Here is a 23,934-nt window from a genome sequence, read left to right on the forward strand (position 1 = left end):
TAATTGAGAGCCCTTTACACTAAAAAACAGCATATTTTTTTGATCCATTTAATTTTTACTTGTTTTAAGCACCATCATAAACATCTGCCACCTGGCATAGAAATGGCTTCACATGGCAGGTGGGGAGATGAGATATTTAAAAGTTATCTTTGATACTTTCCCCTGCTGTATTTTCCAGTGGAGTAATTTGAACCACATGCCATTTAAATAACCATTTATTTTCATAATGAAAGAATGCAGTTAAAAATACATAAGGTAATTGCTGTCATTCTAGGGTAAGAATACAGCAGTAGGCATAACAGAACAAAACCATCTTCAGTCTAGCTTGGTCTCCTGCCACAATATTGATCAACACTTAGATCGTTCAGAAAATAATATAATGCCTTCTATTTCTTTTATTAACCTGGCCAAAAAAAGTTTTCTTTTTCTTTCACTAGATAATGATTCAAACCCCAGATCAGGTTGCTGATAGTATTCAATTTTTAACATATCTACAAAATGAAAATGAGTTTCATTTTTTTCTCTGAAAAGTACAGTATGCACACAGAACCTCCTTCCCAACAGATCTTCCATACGTTTCCTCCATTACATACTTTTTGTGTATTGTTTTAGTGCCATTGGAATTCAAAAGCAATTTGTAGACAAGGATGAAGCCTTCCCATTGAAACTGCATCAGTGTTACATACAAACATAACAGTTTGAGGGAAGAATGTGCATGGCAGAGCACTGGAGCAAGCTGCCCAGAGAGATTGCTGTCTTCTTCTATGGAGATATTCAAGATTCACCAGGACACCTTGTGCAATCTACTGTAGGGAACCTGCTTTAGCAGCAGGAATGGACTAGATCTCCAGAGGTCCCTTCCAATCCTTGCAAGTCTCTGATTCTGCGATTCTTCTTGTCTTTTCCCTGCCCTCGCATCCTTTACATCATTGCATACTTTTTGCATGGCAAGTTAGTATCAAAGAAAGAAAGGTACTTTCTATTGTCTTCCTTATGAGACTTTTGACCTCTGTGATATAATCATCTGTTATTGCAAAATTTGAAACATCTTGAGTACAGGAACTCATCTGAACAGTTCAACCTACAAAATTCTTGCTGCATCTTTTAGGTCCATATGAACTAAGTGGAAATCTAAGACTATACAGATACCTAGGAAAATTTGCAAAAAGCTCTGAATGCACTATTAGCAATTATAAAATCATCAAAAATTGCTTTATATGCTTCTGTCACTGTTTTCCAACACCTGAGTATGACTGCAAAGCAGTATTTTATATTTATCACATTCATCTTGATTGCTTTTTTTATTCCAATTGTTCCTGAAACATCTTCAGAGTACTGAGAGGAGAGGAGGAGAAAAGAAGGTGACTCAGCTATGCTTATCCTGTGAATTTTGGGTACCTTCATAATCTTTCCCCAACTAATCTAGAGATCAAGATTTGTCTGAGTTATTGGGAAAATGGTTTTGAGAAAGAAATATGTCTAAGGAAAAGAGAAATGATGTTTAAATGGAGGATTCATTTACTCTGATTTACTCTTTATTATTCTTTTTCTCCAACTTTTTAACTGATGTAAACAAAACTGAACATAAACCATTGCCTTATATCATTATTAAAGTTTCTTGATTGCTCTTTCTTCTAACTTTATTTTTAACTGCGGAGGGAACTGAGCAGATATACTCATTATGGCATTCAAATCAATTCCCCAGTATCTTCCTCAGCGAATTCAGCAATACCAGTTGTCCAAGGACCACTTTCAAGGACTATCAGTGTGTGAACATAGATTTGTTTTGGCCAGCAACCGTCAGCTTGCCAACCTTCATCTTCTCTTTACTGTCCATTCAGAGCCAGAGCTGAAATTTCCTACAACTAAAAATAATTTTAAATGGAACCATTGTCAAATTAAACTAAGTTCATCATCATTTTCTTTCTTTTGAGTTGAACCAAGCAAATGCCAAGTTTCAAGCTGATTTTGGAGAAAAGCAAGGCGCAGCCTCTTTTTTATAGGCTTTTGTAAATTTGGATTTAGTTATCTACCTCTACTTTTACTACTAAAACTAAACAGTTCAGACTACATTTTTAATTGCCCAGATTCAACCACTGCAATGGTAGTTAAGCTATGGTGGTGAACTGGAAAATTTTAGTAAGCAGTTATATACACCCTTCTGGCCCACATTTTTAGATATATTTTAGTTTTTTTTTTTTCTACTGATCTCATCTAGCTTTTGTGCCTCAGTTCTTTACTTGTGATTTGTTACAAAGATGTTGTAAGGCTGAAGTCAGATGAGGATATATAAAAATATATTAATAGACAAAAAAATCTGGATCTAAATAATACAGAACATTGTGATTGTAAATATGGAGGGTTCAAATTCAGATACACTGAATTTTGCATAGCAGATTCACTCTCTATATAAATTTTAGTATAACCTGCAGTCTTTGTCTCATTTTCTTGACAAAACCATCATCATGCTAATTTTTTGAGCTATATTTGATGTCTCAGAAAATACCAGATTTAAAAAAACAGATATCAGCGTTTTCTCTTGCTACTAGACAATTTAAGAAATACTTATTTTTGAAATGCAAGACAATTGTTTTTGGTACAATGGTTTACATTTTGTTAAGATAAATGCTTCTTGGAACAGAAATAATATTGTTTGTTTTACTACCAGGTGAAAAGTTTAAAATATTTTTTTCTGACCTTACTGTCTTAACTTCTTTTTTGCTACTGAGTAGCATCTGTTTTGTACATGGTGATACTAAGAACATAACTGCTGAAATAGAGCGTTTTATATGGCAAAATAATCTTGTGCATGTAAGAAACTGTGAATAACCTTATATACAGGCATCTGGTCACTTACTAGATAGATTATTATTATTAATTTATGAGATATTGGATCATTAATAGATATATCAAATTTTGAACTTGAAAATCATAATCTAATTAAAAAAAAAAAAGCCAAATTATTTTAGCTGAAATAAATTTTTGTAGGCATCCTGAAATCACAGTAACTTGTCCGTATCTCTCAAGATCCAGATTTTGGTGCTTTCTGTCCAGTAGGAGCCTGGAGCACTCAGAAAAAGCACTGGGATGATTGCCCACCTTGGCATTTTTCTCCAGTGCTTTTCCTTCTAGGTCACTTAGCTGCTACATGGGCTCTCCCATATCCATACCTTAAGCTTAGCCTCCAAGTCTACAGAGCAACCAGAGCTACAGGTGAAATCACTAACTTTAGTAAGATTGTTTTTTGTCATTTCCTCTTACCTTTTAGCTACTATAGTGTACCACAAAGAAGTCCTTGGGGCTGGAAGACATATTAGGAGAAAGGAAAATAATTGAGCCAAACAAACTTTGGAGAAGCAGTTGATTGAGAGGATATGACAATGTCTCAAAGAAAGAGGAAGAGGATGATGAAGTAAAATGAATATACAGTTTTTTTCCACATTGCCGATCATATCTTAATAGAGATGTTAGTTATGATTTTCCACTGACTTAAGTGAGTATAACTGGTGTACACACTGTGACGGATTTCTCATGGAATTGTGATGATTTCTGCCCTTTGATTATATGGAACCTAATTTTGTGGGCCCAGGGAATGAGCCTAATATCCTATCTGCTGTCCCTTTGTATAACTGCAGAAGAGGAAACATTATGACTCTTTGTCTTGAAGTGCCACTAAAAATGTCATTTCTTATAAAAGTGACTCAATAACTTTTGGTTGGAAATGGCTGGAATTAACTAGAAAAGGGTAAACACTTGAACCAAATTATCTCCAAAGCACCTTTTTGGAAGTGGTTGTCTTAATGCCACAGTGATTGTACAGTGAGAACAGAACTACTGTTTTGTGGACTCCATTAACTCCCCTAAGCACAGCGTTGCCCTTCTTAGACAATTTTTTTCTCAGTCTATTTTGACTAGTTTAGCCCTTTACATCTCACAGAATTCAAAAACCAGCCCTGAAATAGCTATTGTAGCTTCCTTTTGCTGAGTATTTGTACTTTTTTCTTACATATGTAACATAATCTTTCACAGAATCACTTTAGATAATAAGATACACAGTTTGTGTTAAAGTTAGTTGTGGTAATTCAGAAATATGAAATATAACTTAGTTAGCTAATTAGATAGCTGTAAATGAAGGGTAGATCATGATTATGGTACTCCCACAATCTGCCAGCCCAGAGCACAAGAAAAACTTAGATTTGAAATACTGGGAAAGCTTAAGATCTCTGCACTCAATTTGAAGTTTCTAAATTAAAAGTTTCTCTTCAGGACTAAGGAGATTGAAATAGAATCTTCCCTAGGTGATGAAGTACTGTTTTTCTTCTGTTAGGGGAATTTGTGAGAAATTAATATTCTTACCTTTCCCAACATACCCTCTCAAATACACATTTATATGAAGAGTTGCCTTTGCTCAGCTATCTTCTGTGATGCTTAAGTAGCTCTGTTATTCCCAAGTCTTCTAATGTAAAACAAATGTTGTTCTTGCATCCAGCTGCACTCGTGGGGCATGTACCACCTATGGCAGGCCAAGCTAAAGTAGCTTCTTATGAAAACGGGTGGTGTCAATTGTTCAATTGTTCCTGTAAGACTAAAGATTGAAAGAAAATGTCTGTCTTGGTTAACTTTTATTCCAAAACTCTGACCCAACTGAGCATAGACATCTCCGTAACAGAGATGTCAGAATGACTGTGACCCAAAATCATGTTATACGTCAGTAGCAGGGTTCTCGAAGAGATACCTTTTGAAATGGAGCACTGTGTAAGACCAGATGGTGGCCTGATTCTCTATTGTTCCTCTTGGCTCTCTGGTGATATGTAGCTTTCTATATTGCTTTATATATTCTCATAGCACAGCCAAGTATTTACATTCAGATAGCTCGGATGAAGAAAATGAAAAGGCCAAACATAAAGAAGCTGCAGAAAAAATGTTTGTCTCTGAAGTGTGTGTGAGTGTATGTGTGTGCGTGTGTGAATCCCTGTGTGATATTAGAGGTGTTCTAAGTAGGTATTAATCTTGTTTTCTCTCTCTCTCTTTTTTTCTTCTCCATTTTACATGAAAGCTGCCACAATTGGGATAAGAGTGAAATGAACATAAGTATGATAAATGATAAAGTGCTCCTGGGAGTAAATATACCACTCAGAAAGAGCATTGCTAATCAAGCATTGCAGCCAGCTAATGCACTCTGAGAGCAAGCACCTCAAAAAGATTCTAAATTTGAAACATTGAAGACTGGCATTTAGCTTGAGTAGTTTCTGGTTTAAGATGAAACTACTTCACCAGGGGATCACAATAGCATAACAAAATCTTGAAATGGGGGGAGGCATGATGTCTTGTATTAAATGACCAATGAGATAGAGGGGAAAAAAGAGAGCTAAAAGCTAGATTTTCTATCTGATTTGTACAAACTGATTGTTTGAGCAGTGAATAGAATTAGGGAAGGCTGAGAATAAAATCTGGCCCTTTTAACTCTGCAGTAGATGTATAACTGCTGGTGTCCACTGGGGTGACTGAGGTGCTGCATTGTTACAACAGTATCTTTGAGAGGTGTTTGTGAATGCCTTCATAGATTTTGGTAGCCAAAATGCCAAAAGGACTGGCCTGGCATGCTGAATGCATTGCTTTTAGAGAAAGCAGCATATGTTCCACTTGTGAATTTCATCTGCCACCCACTCTTCAGAAGTGTAACACTGCCCACACATCTTGCCTGAATGACTTGAAAAATATATTTTTATTTGCAAATGATGCTCAAAGTCAGAACTATCAAAGCTGTGATGGGTCAAGAAAATCACCCAGAAGAGGTTCTCTTTTAAAAAAACAGGATGAAAGAACTCCTGGCATGAGTGAATTGGATTAACTTTAGAATGTGTTTGGGGTGAATATTAGCAAAGTATTTTAAATTACGTACCTAAAAAACTTGGTAGGTACACCATGCCTTCGTGTATGTTTACAAAATTTCACATAGTTGCAAATATGAGTTTGCTTAAGTTCAGAAAATGCTTTCATTTTGTCCTATGTTTATTCATCTTCACTTACACTAGTGAATTAGTTGTTCAATAACTCCAGGAACATGGGTGACCTTCCTTGTGTCTTATCTAGTCCTACCATATGATATGGAAGGAAAGAAAATTGCCTGCAGTAATCAAGATGTGGAGGCACTGGTTCAAGATTATGATGCTTTCTATTTTAATCTGTATTCCTTTCCCAGTCATTCCTGATGTTTAAGTTTGCATTCTGACCAGCACTGATCACTGAGCTGACATTGCTAAGCAAACATAGTAACTTCAAGATCTCCTTCTGTATTAGTAATTGTCACTGCCATGTATATAATGATCACTATTTTTACAATGTGCATTATTTTGCATTTATTAACTTTTAATTTCATCAAACATTTCATTGCACAGTCATTTAGTATCGTGAGATCTTCCTACAGTCAGTTTTAATTTTGACAGCTCCAGATGTTCCAAAGGATGATTCAGGCCTCAGGAAATCATTACACTGCCTTTAAAATTATTAATTTGGATGATTTTTACTAACTTCTCCTTAATGCAAACTTTTATACTTTTCTCTGAAGCAACCAGATCTAAAAACACCATTGCTTTTTAAATAAAATTTTACATCCTCTAATAATCCTTTGATTTAGGGATTTGGAGTTTTAAGAAACGTACCAAGTATTCTGAGATCTATGCAAAAATGTCAGGTGTTGGCAACACTGCTCAGACTTTCATCTCATGCCTCCCTAGGGTTCAGATGGCTGAGCAGAAGCAGAGAACACAACTGAACGTGTTCGTGTTACAGTTGCACTGTGAGTTACCATAACTGAGCTAATTGGGCACACTCTCTTTGGAGGTCTTCTCTTCAGGTGTACGCACATTAGAGAGACAAGTTGCTTCCAAATTGGAACCAGAAATTAACCTCATGTGGGCTGAGCCTCATCTGCAGCAGCAAACCTAAGTGATTTTTCCAGCACATCTTCAGAGAGGTAGAGCTGAGCATCTGTAGAGGACAATTCCATGCTGTATGCGCTGATTCTTCTATTTGCTGATTCGGATCAGAAAGCAATTACTTGTTATTATTACAAGTATAACCAAGTAGTTTTAGATTTCAACAGCTGATTTACAAATATCTGATAATCTAGCGCCCATGAGTGTAGAGACTAAAATGTCTTTGCACATTCCTTGGGGATGAAAGGGCTCGTTGAGATGATTTTATTGTGAAGTATTTATTATTATTATCATTATTATTTTGCAGTGTCTCCTGATGACACTCTAGTGCATTATACTGCTCACAGTCTTGAGAGTCAAGCACAGCTTGGTCGTCTGTATTGTCAGATCCTCTCTCTTCCTTCTCTGCCTTCATGTAGTAGAAGATCCCATAACCGCATGGATGGGACACCATTAAACCCCTTTTTACATTTCTGAAGTGAAACAGGCTGACCAGGATCCTAGTAAATGGAATCATCTTCCTATCTGTGTAGATTTTCTGCTATGAAAAATTATTAAATCCTCTTTCCTTCAAATAAGCTTTAAATGGGAATTCTTAATAGAAACTAGAAAATTTTGCAGCAGTTTCAATATTACTAGTTATATTTTGAACACTTAGAAGTAAAAAAAAAAACAAGAGACATTGTATTTTTTGTGTGTCTGTGTATCAAAGATAACAGTAAAAGTGGCTTGTTTTGAACTTCTGGATGTATTTTTACCATTTTCTTAAAGGAGCTGTAGTTCTAGGCATACTCAGTAAGATTATTCCTTCTATACCTCTAATTATGAAAATCTTTACAATATTTTCTCTTTACAGGAAGATCTGTTAAGTTGGAGCACGTTGACATTTTCCAACTTGCTTAAGTACAGTTGAGAAGGTTGCTGCATGCTCAATTACTTCACATAGTATAGGCTGTTAGTAAGCGGGACCACGATCTGGCAGCCCGTAGCTCAGTATTAGCTTAGTTTGTGTTACAGCCAATTGCTGTCTGACCTCTCCACACTGCAGAGGAAATGCAATGCCATCTGTATATCTCTTAGTCACATTAAATTATGTCATTTATATTACATTGGAATGCAGAGTTTACTTTATGTTTTGCAGTAAAATTAGCAGAAGTAACAAGATATAAGCAGAAGCGCATAGGTGGAAGTTTGAGGGCCCCTTCCCTCTCTGGCTTGCTTTGATACCGCCAGGTGTTGAATTTAGGGAGAGAGGAAGGTTGTTTACATCTATGAAGGTGCTAGCAAGCGTAAATGTTTATGGGGTTTAAAAACCCTCTGATGTCAGACATCTATGTGTTTGATCTTACAGGATAAAGTCTTTACTGTTAATAAATAACACCCTTAAAAATTTGAGCAGGAGGAGGAGGGGAAAGCACATTGAAAATAGAAAATTGATATAAAATTGCGACTATATTAAGGTATTAAAAATGAAATTGTGTACATTAAAAAACAACTTCAAGTTAATACTTCCTGATAAACAATTGCACATACATCACTGCCTTTTTATCAGTCTCGATGAATGTGTCAGGCTCGTACTCTGTTATTATGGTCCTGTTATTATAAGGGGACAAAAGAAATCAGGATTTCTCTCCAAGGAGCCTGTTTCAACTCCCCTGGGAATAGAGAGAAAAAACATTGCAGATTTAAGTAGAGCTGGGCCCTACATATAATTTTTCTGTCTTTAATTTCCACAATTGCATCTCTCTCTCAGTATACTCCTATGGATCCACTATCTGCTGCTCAAATAAAATATTACCCTGCCCAGAATATGAGTTACATTCTACATGGAATAGCTTCCAGAAGTTACCACTTTTTTTTTTTTTAACTTGAACTTTTGCGTAAAATGGAAAGGCAATAAGACTGTCAGTTATTTGGTACAGCCCATGCAGGCTGGAACAGGATCCAGCTGCTCTTTGGACATTTATTGCTTCAGTCCTTTCCTGTTAAATGTCCACTGTCATTTTGGTTTTATGTGAAACCCTTCATTCAAAAATATGATCGCAGACTAGAAGGACTTAAAAAGTTTTCTATGTGGTAGTTGATATAAAACTAGACTATCGCTGGCTTGACAGGCTTACAGAAATTTTCATTGTTAATTTCAGTCCAAAGGATTTCAGAAATATTTATAAATGGCGACAATTTATATGAATCTTTGACATAACTCATCCTATATTTTGTTTTATAAACATTCTGAATGTATTCACAAGGAAACAGGATGTGCACTGTCTGAGGAGCTTTCTACTCTTTCCTTAAAAGGATCTGCTACGTGCAAGTTGTACAGAGCTGTTGTATATCACTTTGGTCTTAAAAAAATGTGTGTACATAGAAAGGCCAAGGATGAAATCCTTGAATTCAATAGAAAATGTTTTATTGGTTTAATTGGAACAATGATTTCACCTCAAATCCTCAAATATTGAAAACTAGCATAACTTTATTAAAGATGATGAATTAAGCTGAAGGGTGCTCTAGTTGCATTACAGCTGGGGATCTGGCCCTCAAAAGGCATGTATTCTCAGCGTAAGAAAGCAATCAAGAGCAAATATGTCAGAAGACAAGTAAATGATGCAAACTTGTTCTGCAAGTTTAACCCTGGGCTAAAGAACAGAGCAAGGCCTATGCTGTAGTCCTCTGCTACTCATTTGTACGGGAGTGACTGTCATTTTAAATAAAATACAATTAAGTAAACTTGTGTTCATGTCAGATTTACATCCTCATTTGCAATACATTAACAAATAAAATGAAAATATATTTATACGTATTATATAAGCCGATCTGAAATCCTGATGTATGTACCCACAGATTTATAAATTGTAATTGTAAATCAATGTAAATTGCTTGGTCAGAACGTTAATGCCTTACCATCATAGAAATTAGATACAGAAAAGACTGATTCATTTATCTAGTCCATCTCTATGCCAGTGAAGAATTATTCCTGTTCATTCTAATCTTTTCTAGTGTATTGTCCAGGGTAATTCTGAAAGATTCAAAGAGAAGGATTTTTCTATTTCCCTGTCAGATACAGATTTTATTTCTTTACTTTTTCATAACTTAAACTGAGGAAGGTGGCAGAGTTTCAGGCCCCGATACATCAAACATCTCCAAAGCACCTATCCTGCTCAAGAACAGAAAAGAACAGTAGAATTAGCATATAAAAATACAGAGAGAAACTGTGAGGCATGTAATCAGTTCTCTTCATCCATACCCAGAGCCCCTCACTGATGAGAAATCCTCTGCCACCGCTTTCAAAAATTGGCTTATTTCCATTTCAGAATATGAGAAGCAAGGAGTTTAATAAACAGGTGCTAAAGTAAAGCGAAACCCATAGTTACGAAATGGAGGTATTATTGTCTTGATTGAGGCTCTTAACATTAAGGGCGTACTTGGTTAAGTTTTATCTCTCTTTCATTTGCACAGAATCCATTTCCCAGCTCCGGATGTACGGGAGATTATATATAGAGATCTGACACCCATCTCTATTTGGCTGTTGAATCTTGGCAACTGAGTCCATTAACCCCATAACGTCGTGTACTCCTGGTGTCTGCTCGAGAGCTGTGTGCTACAAGAGGCAGCAGGGTTTACAAGAAAGTGAATGAACTGTGAGACAAACAGGTTCCACAGTTGTTGCTGACACTGACCACACAGAGGCTTTGTCCAGTCATCCATTTCAGTGCAACAGGAAGTTTTGCGTCTTGCAGTGAATGACTGATACCTACTGATATCATGAGCTTATCGTGAATTTATGCATAGCATGAAAAGTAAAAGAGACGATAGCTGTGTACAGATGTGTAGCTGGTTTATCATTTACTGATCTGGCTATCCTTGCTCAGATGTTTTGTTCCCGCATGATAACTGCCTGTCAAATTATAAAATGGCCCTAGTTAAATGGCCAAGCTAGAAAAAGAATGATGAAAGATATTGTGATAAATATGAAAGAGTGAATTGAAAGATTCGAGCTTTGCCTCTGGTTATGATCAATCTCATTTGGATCTCATTAATGTTTCCAGAAGCGTCCACTGAAGTCCATGGTGCCCAGTTAGGGATATTGTTAGACATATTTTTCAGAAATTGTGGGGATTCCTTTCTTCCATTAATTTGCTAGATATTTTTTAATGTAACACTTGTCTGAAGTTCTGTTTCTTTTGAAATGTTTTAGGAGCTGATGCTTCCAAATAATTTAGGTGATTCTGAAAATGATGTCCTTAATCTTTACATCTTACCTTCTCATTATCTCCAGATTGATATAATGCTTTCGTTAAAAGAATGTGAGGAAGGTGACATAATTCAATGTAGTAAATTGTGTTGAGATCTTCAGATGGAAGGAGAAAAATGCCAACTCTTTATTCTCTGGTTATTTGTTGTTTTTTTTTCCTCTTCTGTCTCTCTCCACATTTTGTGTACTTTCGAACTGATTACTTAGCTATCTGGCTTGGGACTATTCCTCTTCCGAGAATTAAGTCATTTAGTACGAAAAAATGAGCTTAGTAATGCATACTGTTCTTTGATGGAAGGCTACTCTACTTTGATCACCAATACATCATCATACATTACAATGCTTCATATCTGATTCTCTTTTCATTTATAGCAGCACAAATCAGGAATAACTTCAATGAAGTCTGTGGAATTAAACTGATGTGAGTGAGGATATTCAGACTTTCCTTCTATTCAGACCTCCTTATTCTGACATGTAAATTGACTACCTTTCTACAATAGAAGCCATTTAGGAGTAAATTTCCAATGCGCTGTATGATCATTAGATTGGTATGTAATTCATGTGTGCCATTTTGAAAATGCCAGTGCCCCTTTGAAAGGCTATGAAGGAAAAATGGTTACTTCTATAATGTTACTTAAAAGGCTTCTGTTTATCAAAACCTCACTGTGTCATGAAGGTAGTGTTTGTGCTTAGTGCAGAAAAAGCATGCTTGTCTCTGTGACTGATCTACAGAACAACTCTTGAATAATGGAAACTTATTTTGTGCATATAAGAGAGATATATAATCCTCCATCTGCTCCTTGGAAAAACTAGAAAATTTGGCTTTGCTATTTCTGAATTTAATCTTAATCTTCAGAGCACTAAAACTCTCCAGTGGGGCCAGTGGTTGAACTGAGCTACTGAATATTGCCTGCAGAAATTTATTACAAGATTGAATAATACAGTATTTTCTCCATGCTGTTTTAACCTCTTGTATATCACTAAGGTAGACATTTGGGGGTGGAGAGTGAGTGCTGTCTCTTACTGCACGTCATTTTAATTTTGGGTGCAACCAAATAATAAGTGATCATAGTTATACTCATTTTTGTCTTTTTCCTCCTTTAAAAAATATTTCTGCTGCTGAAGTGGCTACAGTTCAGTTGGTAGTGAGGCTACAGAGTTTCATGTTTTCAAATACAAAAGTAATTGCCGTGGTTGTTAACACAACTGATTTCATTACATGGGATTATACTCCTTAGGCAAGGTCTCGGCGACTGTTCCACCCACATGGGAGTCTCAATGAAGTTCTGGCTGATCCTTGAGCAAGGCTGGAGCTTACAGTTCTCGGTAATAAATCATGTTTCATCATCATCTCTGAAATAATATACAATCAAAATGAAAAATTGTCTAAAACATACCTTAATTTTGTATTCTTAGCATTGAAGACCCAGAGGCCTGCTAGCTAAATATGGACAGATTATACAACAAAAGAAGAAACACACATAAGATATTAGAAAAGATTCCTGGAGCAGTGTAACTACCACCATCTTCCAGCATATGCACACACCTGCCATATATATATCCTCTTTGAGATACTCATGTATGCAAGAAAACAATGAACATAAGCCTTAAAAAATAAAAAAAAAGAAAAATGGAAATCCTGAAACAATCTGAAGTATGCCAAGGACCTAAACTGTAATCTCATTTCATATGAACATGAAGGAATTCTGCTGTTTACACCAGCAGCTCCAAAGATTTTGTCTGTGGAAAGCAGTATGTTGAAAGTTTTTAATTTTGGTGTATTTTAATGTAGTGGGAAGAGAAGAGTTTCAAAATGTTGGGCTTTTCTGATCATGTTTAGTTAGTGTTTTTTGGTAATTTGTGGATCACTAAGAATTACCTGACTGAACTGTAGTTCCTTGCACAAAGACTGATAATCTTCTGGGATTGGACGTGATTTGTAGTATGCAGATTTCCAGGATCTCAATCACATGTTGAAAATTGCTAATTGGTATTTTGTTATCAGTTGCCATATCAGCAATTATCTTTTCAGGCTTTCAAGTTAACATCTTCTGCAGTGGGTTGCAGGTCCACTAAAGCAGAGCATACGTCAGTAGTAAGATTTCTCCATAGTATGCACACTTTAAATGCTCTCTTTCAAGCAGAACAGCACGTCAAAAGCTTTAGGAAGGAGGAGACATTTCATTCCTCTTTTAAACAGCATACTACCAGGGTATTATGTTATTCACTGACTACCATTCAGATCTCAATCCAAGTAGAATAGAAAAATGTATTCATACTGCCAGTTTAGGTAACAGCATTTCACTTTAAATCTATTTCCCTGATTGTCTACTTGATGTACATATTGGATTTTCTCCTGAGATCCCTTCTGGATTAACTAGATCTCTTTCCAGGAAAACTTGGGAATGAATTGGCCACTACATTAACTTAAGGTCTGAGACAATATGGATGTGATGGCACCAAGTCTTGCTCCCTTCTTTCAGCGTAGTCTTTCAATAGTATCCCAACAAACCCAAAGCCATCACACACCCTTCTATCACAAGGGCTTTTTCCTTGGATGTGGTAATCCTTAGGATTGTGCTGGTAAAGCACCAGGTCACTGGATTTCATTACAGCCCACACATAAAAATAATAAATTAAAGCAGCGTATATAAAGGCCCATGGTGAGAATACAGAGGCCATGATCATGTGGAAAACAGTGCATGGAGAATTGCCATGCAGAGCACAAATAGTCTTAAATAGAAAATAAATAGGAAAATACAACATAATCCCCAACAGTCTCTAAGGCAAAAATCCCTTGAGTCTGCTGATCCAAAGAGGATCAACCATGGTGCCACAACATTGGTAAATGAGTGAGTAGCTACTGGGAGGGTGCATCTTCCAGTGAGTTACAGGCAATTATTCAGAGTGAACTCTCTGTAATTTATGTACATTTGTTGAAAGAAAATTGTGAAGTCATACCTAGTAAAGGGCTCAGTTAAAAGAAGGAAGTTAAAGTTTACTCCCTGTGCAACTAGAAGAATATAGAGAATTTGTTTGAATATCAAATCTGAACACCAAAAATCCACACTGTGGAGTTTGTTCTACAGAGTTGTAGGAAAATATCTGATTTCAGTTTGTAAGAATGACTAAAATATAGCAGCTGTTTATGTCTCCTGATTTCTTGAAGCTTTGCTTTGACTTTTATGGCCAGCAGCAAAAAGAGCCCTTGTGTAAGAAAATAAATTTGATCTTCTTTCCTTTTAGATACTCTTCTACTTTAGCAATTTTTTTTTTTACCAAGGTACTCTAACTGAATGTAGAAAATCTCAGAAACTGCAGATTCTTTCATTTCACTGTTTGAAAAGATATGTCCAAGTCACTGGTGAGAGTCAGAATTATTCAGAAAGCTCTTCTTTGCTTTTCATTTACTTTTTCAAATAGATGTCTTTACACTATGCTGTGTTTCAGGTCACTCTAAAAATGGCTTTAATATTTGTAGCAAAGGGTAGATAGCATCAATTTCTCCATGATAAAAGGAATTAATATATGAACTGTGGTGTATAGAAAATGAACTTTGTTTTAAAACAACTTAATGCACCTTTTATTTTTTTCCTATAACCAAATTGTTTGCTTCTTTACCTCACTCCCTCCATAGTTTGAACACATTTATGGTTAAATACACAATGGGTGGGAAATAACCATGCAGTAACCTTCCTTTACTGATGCTTGACTATTACTAGAGTTAAATAAAAAGATATTTGGTAGTTATAATAATTTTGTCAAATGTTTGCAAGAGGGAAGAAACAGGTTAGAAAAGGCGTGACCTAAAGTTTGTCACTGACCACTGCTACTTTTACTATTTTATTTTTATTTTTTTATTCATTGTATAGTAATTTCTACAGGCAGTAGTCAGGTTCTGTTCTACAGAAGGCCCATGTTACAGCTGCTTGGAATTTTCCACTAAACTTTTCTGATTAAAAAAAATAGATTATTAAATAAAAATATTAAAATAACAAAACATACGTACTTTCCTGGGTAAAGTAGTGCTGATTTGATGGAAACTTGAAAACAAATTTGTATTTTTCTTGGTGGTTTTCTTTTTTTCCTCATTCACAGACTGAAAGATTTAGCTGGGCAACCAACAAGGCCACAATTCAAAATGGTACTACCAAGGGACTGTGCTTTACATGTCATGAGGTCTTATTCTTGCATATGAATATGATGCCATTCACGTTGCTTCTGTGTAGCCCAGCTGATTTTGCCCACAAGCTGGCAGAATTTCCCAATTTAAAGGAAGTAGCTTTGTTACTGGATGTATTAGAGCTACCATACGTGTGCACAGCAGCTGATTTGCACATTGCACAGTAACCCTGGCATGGCCTGGATCCATCACACCTGCTGTGCACGCACAATTGAAACGTGAATATGTGTTAATCATTGCTAAAAGTAGCCAACTATGTCTTTCTATGGAAACTTTCAAATTAAATTGAGAAAATTAATTTTCTTCTGAGTATTCTGAATGAAGAAAACAAGGTAGTAATGTGAGCTCTGACCAGGCTAGTAAAAATGTTTTCAGGTGGACCTTTTCCCAAATATAAGAAAAACACTGGCATTTGTGCAGAAGTTAACAACTCAAGTCACAGCATACAAGTTACAGTATTGATGGTAGTATTGTAGTACACTGCTGATGAGAAAACTTTGTGAGATAAAATCTTTAACCTAGAGCTAGGTTCAAAGTGCAGGTTTCACATCCAGATTTCACTCCTGGTAAAGTATGCCGGATTGATTGCCAAGCCCTCTGGTAGACAAGTTTTGTTAGAAATACGAGCTAGCTGCCATACCTGGATATACCATTCTGTTCGTAATTCAGACCACTTTAAAAGAGCAATATCAGCGACTGAGTTTCTCAGAGCAGACAAGTGCCTAAGTTATACATTTTTTTAATGGGATCCTTTCATTAGCCTTAGCTGATATTACTCATAAACCAACCCTTGCGCTACCAGGTTTAATCATTGTCTCGAGGCAGAGGCTTATTAGTGCAAGGTCATTCTATACTTTTTTATTTCATATTTTCCCTTAGAGAAAGTGAGCGATGTCTCCAGAAAAATCACCTACCTCCCGCCTAGCATATCAACATCCACAGACTTGCTGCCAGCATAGATGTAATGCCTCTTGGTCAAAACTCATGTTGCACCAAAACAGAAAGTTTACAGTAAAAAGCAGATAATAAGATCAAGCCTTGAAACTTTTATGTGGGATTATGTAAGCTGTTTAAAGAATTAATGATAAAACTTCTAACTAAAAAAAGAAAAAAGAAAAAAGGGAGGTGTTTCTTGAAAATATTAAATCTCTCATTGTGAATTAAGTGCTTTTGAAATGCTGGATTAATAATTCTGGAGATCAAAGCCTTACACCTGGCTGAGCTACTGACACGTCCCTATGGCCTTGGAGCACCCCACAGTCTCGCCCTTGGGGGAACCAGAGCAATCTGATTCCTGTGCCGCTGTTAGGGAACTGAGGTGCAAAAAGGCAAAGTCACATCTTTAAGCTCACATTAGAAGTCTGTGCTAAAGCAGGGATTTCAGACCAGGCATCTGATCTCCTTGGGTAGCAATCCAAATGAGGACTGTTGCCTGTCCTACAAAAGATGCAGTGACAGCCAGAAAGCCCCTGATCAAAAAGGGTGGAAGATTTCCCTGTGCCAACAAGTCCCTGGGCCTTCAGCAGAGAAGCACCAAAAAAGCAGAATTAAGACAGAGATAGCATTTTCAAGTGGCTAACACCAGCGTGGTGGCGACTGGACTGTGATCTAACAGGCTTACATGTTGTAGCATAGTGAACAATGACATACAGTAGAATCTTTTTGTAATTCTTTGTCATGTTAACATTCCTTGTTTTGGAGAGTATTTCCGACTGAATTTCAAATAACCCAATTCATTGGGAAAGATTTCTGCTCACACAATGTTTAATGGACTGGCTTTAGATCAAAATATGTCAATTGCACAGAAACATAGTATCATAAAATCCTAGAATCATAGAGTGGCTTAGATTGGAAAGGACTTTAAAAATCCTTGAGCTCCAACCCACTGCTGTGGACAGGGCTGCCATGCACCAGATCAGGCTGCCCCATCCAACCTGGCCTTGAATGCCTGCAGAAATGCGGCCTATTGGTCTCCTCAGAATTGCCACCTAACCTTTTTCTCCTGCCTGCCTCTCCAGGCTTCTCAGCAGCACATGGGCTGGGTTTCCAGGCTTTTTCACTCCTTGGTGCCTTTTTGGACAAGTAACCAAGATACCACGATTTCTCACACCTCTATGTTCATTGCTTCCTGGTTTTTAACTCCTGGAGTCATACAGAATATACTAAGAGGAATACAGGTTCAGAATCTGCGTGACAAATCAAAGGTTTCTGCTTGACAGGAATTGTAGTTCTTTGATCTGAAGTACTGATACTGCTTTGTTCATTTATATCAGTAGGAAATTCAGCCCATTTTTTTGTTCCCTGTTCTGTGCATACTCCTTAACCCCAAATAATAATAAATAATGTTTTAAAAAGAAGAATTAAAGTCTTATTTATAGCCACGTAAATTGAAAGGGTTTCAACTAATAATGTGAATCACATAATTTAAAATAAATAAATAAAAGAGATATAGGCAGAAAAGCAGCCAACCATATGTTTTCACCATATGCTGAAGCATACTTACTGTCCCTTGTATCCTGTAATCCCTGTGAAAACCATGTACACATATTCACTGATGGGAAAAAAAATAAAGAAAACCTACATGAAATAACTTTAAAGCTACAAGATCAAGTAGTGTGTATTTGGACTGAAAATTCATGAAGTCATAATTTCTCTAATAAATGTATATCATGAAGATATGGTTCTATGGGCTTGATCACACCACTTTTGGCTTGGAAGCTTTCCTTCATTCACTGGAGATGATGTATGGTAATCACTAAAAGAGTATGAATATTCACATGAAAGCATTGATCTGTATCCTAAAGATGTATCTTATATACCATCTCATCACTTCTTCAGTAGAGAGGTAGTTCTGGATTTCTTTGTGTCTGTATCTGATATCCATTAGATTAGTTGAGGGTTATAGGTATTCCCAGGAAGCAGATCACTTATTCTCAATGACTCTAAGATCTGAGCTTGACTTTTACTGCTTTATTGATGGAAATTAAACAGAGGTACCAAGTAGCGTTCACATAGCAATAGGATTGGTTGAAAACATTCAATTTTTTTTTCATTGAAAAATTTGTTGCTTGAAAATAAATAAATATTCACCACCTTTCCTTTTACTAAGGAAAAATATTATTTAAATTGAATTTTCCATTAGCAAAACCTGAGATAAACTTTTCATTCCAGCTAAAGTAGAAGTTCTTTGCCTTTGCACTCCCAACATGCCAATATGCTAGAAGTTTCAGTACTGGCAGTATAAAAGCCAGTGTGAGCTCTTTGCTGGAGCCCATCTTGCCACAGGATGCTACCCCTGTCACTAAAGCTGTTACACATCCACTGCAGGGGGCAGAGGGTAGTACAGTCCAGGCAAAGACTGGATAGGATTGCATGATCCCAAACTCAGCAGGAGCAGTGAGTTGCCACCTCTCCTCAAGGCAAGAGCTTAGGAGATGACCAGATAAAACCCAGTCTGTGATCGCAACACTGGTAGTGGCTGTGGTCTAGATACGTCTTACTTCAATGACCTTTCTATTGGAAATGCAAGATCCTATTTCTCGTATGTTTAGCTGATTGGTTCCATACCGTAATTCACTGAGGCAGGACTGAGAAAATCTGTGCAGGTCAGATAAAAGTGGAAATTGCTTGTCACTGTAAAATAGAAGAAAGAGAGGCAAGGAGCAGAAATTTTCTGCCTCTTGAAACAAACAGAATGGAGTTGAAATTTGAACAGATGAATTGTGTTTTTATGTTCATATTTTCTGTGTATCCACAACAATCCCAGGAGGCTTCGAATCAACATTTTGAAATCTTTTTTTGATAAACGCATTCACATTCTTATCAAAATTGACTTGTGTTTGGATTTCTCAACTTATACTCAATTAGCATCTGAACCCAATACATTAAGTATATGATATGGTGATGTCTTCAGTGCATATATTTCATTTGAATGTTTCAAACCATTACTACTGCTACTGGCACATGCTATTTTACTTCAGGGGTTTTCAAGAGCTGATTTTATGATTATTTGGCTTACCCGGAAATATATTTTTTCATAATCTACTTTCCAACTCCCATTTATGTCTTTTCAGAAATATAGAAAACAATTAAGATTATGTCAGTGCTGAAGATACTGAAGTCTTAGGTTGAAACCTAAAGTGGAACCTATCTTTCAGCAAAGAACAGGTCAACGGAGTTAATGGCTAATGTGTGACTTAGAGCTAATTTTGAGGAAAGAATACAGATTGATGCTGCTATTATTTAATAATTTTTTCTCTTTATTTTTTTCTTATCGTTCTTCATGCAGAATTGAAATGTTCTTTACTAGGAAGATAAATTGAAAAGAAAATAAACCAATAAGTAATATATCCAGTCCGATTATTGTGCCTGATATAAACTTATATACACATAGCATTGATTTCTTCAAAAAATGATGACCTTCATGTGGTTATATCAACTATTTTAAATATAAAAACATAGGAATTTTTCTGAGTTTGTTCCTACTTTTGTAAATAAATAATCCACTACTATTTCTGCCTCTAGCACTATGAAGAATACAGCAAACTTAAAAGACGGTGACTGTTAAAGGCAGATGAGACCAGGCCCTATGTAACAGAGGCAGAAAATCTAGAAGTTTGTCACGTTCTTCTGAACAGAAGTTGGTCACAATGAGAGACAACGTGCTCAATTTTGGGCTCTGGTGTAGCTCTCATTGTGCTGGCTCAGCTGCTGGAAAGGAGCCACGGGGTTAGATTGATCGCCCCGTGTGGAATACACCTCTCAAGAAGGATGCTGCATATGTTTGGCACAATGACCCTGCACTATTCCCTCGATTGAGACAGAGGGAGGAAGCATAGAACTCCACTATTCTGGCTGATCAGAAGTCATTCAAAGCCACAGTAAATTAGAGAAGCCCTTCTGAGGTGAGTTAATTTATACTGGAATGGGAAAAGATGTGGACCCAGTGTCCAGGAGATGTAAAAAATGACTTCCTCTGCTCCTTCTCCCTTAGTCCTGGGTTGTGCCTCCTGACAGCTGAAAGCATGGGAGGAGTCATCACAGCTAAACCATTTTTATGACTATGAGACTGCAAGATGAGGAAAACCACAACTATCCATTTAGGTTCAAAGGACAGGGGACTTCTGGCATATTATACCTTCCATCTGTCCTATGAAACTATATGTCATTTCCTCTGCATTTCTCTGAGCAATTCACTCCATGGAATGAAGAGTTACCTTTCTCTATAGTGCACTTTGAGATCTGTGGTTGAAAATGACCTATGTGAATTATAAATTACTGTTTATTTCTATCCCGTGCAGTGCGCGTTTAGCTCTGTATGTAGAATTCAAGCAGCTCCTTGCTTTTCAAAGAAGAACAAAACTGAAAGGAAGAAGGGAGCAATGAATTAGAATTTAGGAGAACTTTGCTTTGCCACAGGCTCGCTGTGTGACTTTCAGATTTTTATCTCCTTGTGTTTCAGTTCTCCATATTGAAACTAAAGATAATAATGCTCCTCCTGGCTTGACCTTTGTCCTATTTATCTACTTTAGAAAATTCCTAGGGGCAGTGATCGTCCCTTAGTATGTATATCACCTACAGCAGAGAAGCTCAGATATCATATGGGGCCTCTATGTGCTGTTATAAACATCCATTAAATAATTAAGTTATGGCAAGTGCTGTCCTGTCTCCTTAGACTTAAAAAAAAAAAAAAATTTGGGTACCAGTAAGCTTTATGCTTGGCGTTATTCTCGACTAGACTGAATTGTTAAGGTAGGATTTCTTCAGGAGAACTGTTGAGCATTGTGGAGAGAGGTTCTAATCCTGTTAAAATGAACTCTGTAGAAACATAAGCAAGCTTTCCCTTGGAAGGAAAATGGACAGCTTATTCTGGAGGTCATCTTGAAGCAAGTGAAAGAAAAGAAGATTATCAGGGGTAGTAAATACGGATTGATAAAGGGGAAGTCATGCTTGGTCAGTCTGGTAGTCTTCTATGATGTCATGACTGGCAGGGTAGAGAAGGGGAGAGCAGTGAATCTTCTCTGCCTTGGCTTCAGCAATATTTTGAGTCTGTCTCCCATAATACACTTGTAGGTAAGCTTAGGAAGTGTGAAATAGATGAGTGGGCAGAGAGGTAGTGGACAGTGCTCAAAGGATTGTGATCAGCATGTGCAGAGTCTAGTTGGAGGCTTGTACCTAGCAGTGTTCCTCAGGTGTCATCAATACTGGATCCGGTCTAGTTTAACATCTTAATCAGTGACACAGATAACAGGATAGAGTGCACTCTCAGCAAATACACTAATGAACAAAGCTGGGAAGAGTGGCTGACACACCGGAAGGCTGTGTTACCACTCAACAAGACCTGGACAGACTGGAAAGTTGGGCAGAGTAGAACCTGATGAGGTTCAGCAAGGGCAAGTGTGGAGTCTTGAACTTGAAGAGGAATGTAATTTAAGTACAGGTAGGGGCTAACCTGCTGGAAATGAGCTCTGCAGAGAAGGACTTGGTTGTTCTCATAGACAAAAGACTGGTCATGAGCCAGCAGAGTGACCCAGAAGGCCAATGGTATCCTGGGATACATTAAAAAGACTGTGGCTGGCAGGTTGAGGGAGATGATCCTCCCACTCTACTCTGTCCTGGTGAGGCTGCATCTGAAGTACTGTGTCCAATTCCAGGCTCCTCAGTTCAAGAAAGACAGAGAACTTCTAGGGGACTCCAGTGGAGGGCCACAAAGATGATAAAGGGCCTGGAGCATCTCCTTATGAAGAAAGGCTCAGAGAACTGGTAATGTTCAGCCAGGAGAATAGAAGGCTGACAAGGAAACTTATCAATGCTTGTAAATATCTAACAGGTGGGAATCAAGAGAATGGGGTCAGGCTCTTTTCAGCTATGTCCAGCAACAGAACAAGAGGCAGCAGGCACAAACTTGAAGTTCCATATGCACAAGAGGAAAAATTTCTTTACTTCGATAGAGACAGTGCACTGGAACAGGCTCCCATATAGGCTCTGGAGTTTCCTTTTCTGGAGATATTGAAAATCTATCTGGATGTTTTTCTGTGCCACATACTGATGGGATGTTAGCAGGGGGATTGGACTAGATGACCCCAAGAGGGCCCTTCCAACCCCTATGATTTTGTTATTCTGCAATTCTGTGAAATATTGTCCTGGTCATTTTGTTTCAGGATGAGTGTATAGGTATTATATACCCCAATTCTCCCCATTGATATCACTGCTCTGAGAAGCACCCCTGCAAAATCTCTGGGCATTTGATTCTACTCAATAACTCTGAACAACAATGAGATCATAAAAAAAAAAGGAGTACATTTGGTTGAGACCTATATGCAACTGCATTTATTGTGTATGTTCTGTACTGGTAGGAAGAAGACAAGTCATTAGGATTTGCTAGGGAAAATCAATTATATGCTTTCCAAACTGAGACATGCCCATGTTCTGGGCAATTAACATTTCTTGAACACATTTTGCCTTTTTTTAATGTTGGATAGAACAGGATGATGAAACTGTGTGTCTCATAATATTCTACAAAAGCTGAAAAGTGAAAAAAATCAAATCCAGATACTCTCAAAAGATTTGCAAGCCTTCTGACAAATTCTGAGTTTCTAACAAAATTAACAAGTAGACACATTTGTTTGGATTTACATTTTATGTGAAATAATTGCAGGACTTCATTGCTAAGCCATGTTCAAAAGACACTAATACTACCAAGCTTTGTTCCAGTTCTCTCCCTGATAGATGAAACTAGAGGAGTTGGTATGTGTGAGTGCCAGTTGGTCCAAATAAGAAATTGCCTGAGATTCAGGCCCAGAGTAGTTGTTGCACTTTTTTTTTTTTTGTCTTAAAACCCAAAGAAGCTGAGATTGATTTTGGAATATTTTTAACTGTTATAGTCAAAGATCAAAAAGAGGGAAATTATTGTGTTAGGTAGGATAGCAGAAATTGAGTTGAAGAAGATACTCAGTATTCAAATCTGCCATTCTTTTTTTGTTATTCTGGTTTTGCCTCTCCCTTTGCCAGCAGGAAATACATCTCCTTCCTTAAAATAAAGATGCTTCCCCCACTCTTCCCCCCCTCGCCCCCCTCTTTTTGGTGGTTACAATAAGACAACTCCAATAAAAGTGGTTGTCATGAGATAATCACACCTCTGGGGGATTATAGGCATCTGGCTATGATTCATAAAATCCCTCAGGATTGATTTCCTCTTTCTCCCTCCTTAAAGATAACCACACCTCCTGCTGCGTTTTACGACTTGAGAAATGCAGTCTTTGTGATTATAATGTACAGATATTATTTACACTGAATTATTTTTTCATTGTATTTTGTATTAAAAAAAAAGAAAGAAAACAAACAACCAAACCAAATGAAAACAAAACAAATGAGTTAACTGTCAGTTTTGAAAGACTTCTCATTGCCAAGAGCAAACAAGTGGCTGATGACTACTTTAAAATATTTCCTCAGCATTCATCCCAGGTTGCCATCCCTTCATCGACATGAATTAAGATTCCCATACCTCGCCTTAACTGCTTTTCCTTTCCTTTCCTTTCCTTTCCTTTCCTTTCCTTTCCTTT

General features: G+C 37.1%; 1 long non-coding RNA gene across 1 annotated transcript; it reads left to right on the forward strand.

Moving 5' to 3' along the window:
* The first annotated feature begins 2,979 nt into the window (after positions 1-2,979).
* On the forward strand, positions 2,980-22,003 carry LOC109367993. Its single transcript, XR_002115624.2, has 3 exons — positions 2,980-12,516; positions 12,607-20,277; positions 20,367-22,003. It is a non-coding gene; the product is annotated as an uncharacterized LOC109367993 (long non-coding RNA).
* Positions 22,004-23,934: the final 1,931 nt, after the last annotated feature.

Source organism: Meleagris gallopavo, chromosome 1 (genome assembly GCF_000146605.3).
Source record: "Meleagris gallopavo isolate NT-WF06-2002-E0010 breed Aviagen turkey brand Nicholas breeding stock chromosome 1, Turkey_5.1, whole genome shotgun sequence".
NCBI classification, from domain to species: domain Eukaryota; kingdom Metazoa; phylum Chordata; class Aves; order Galliformes; family Phasianidae; genus Meleagris; species Meleagris gallopavo.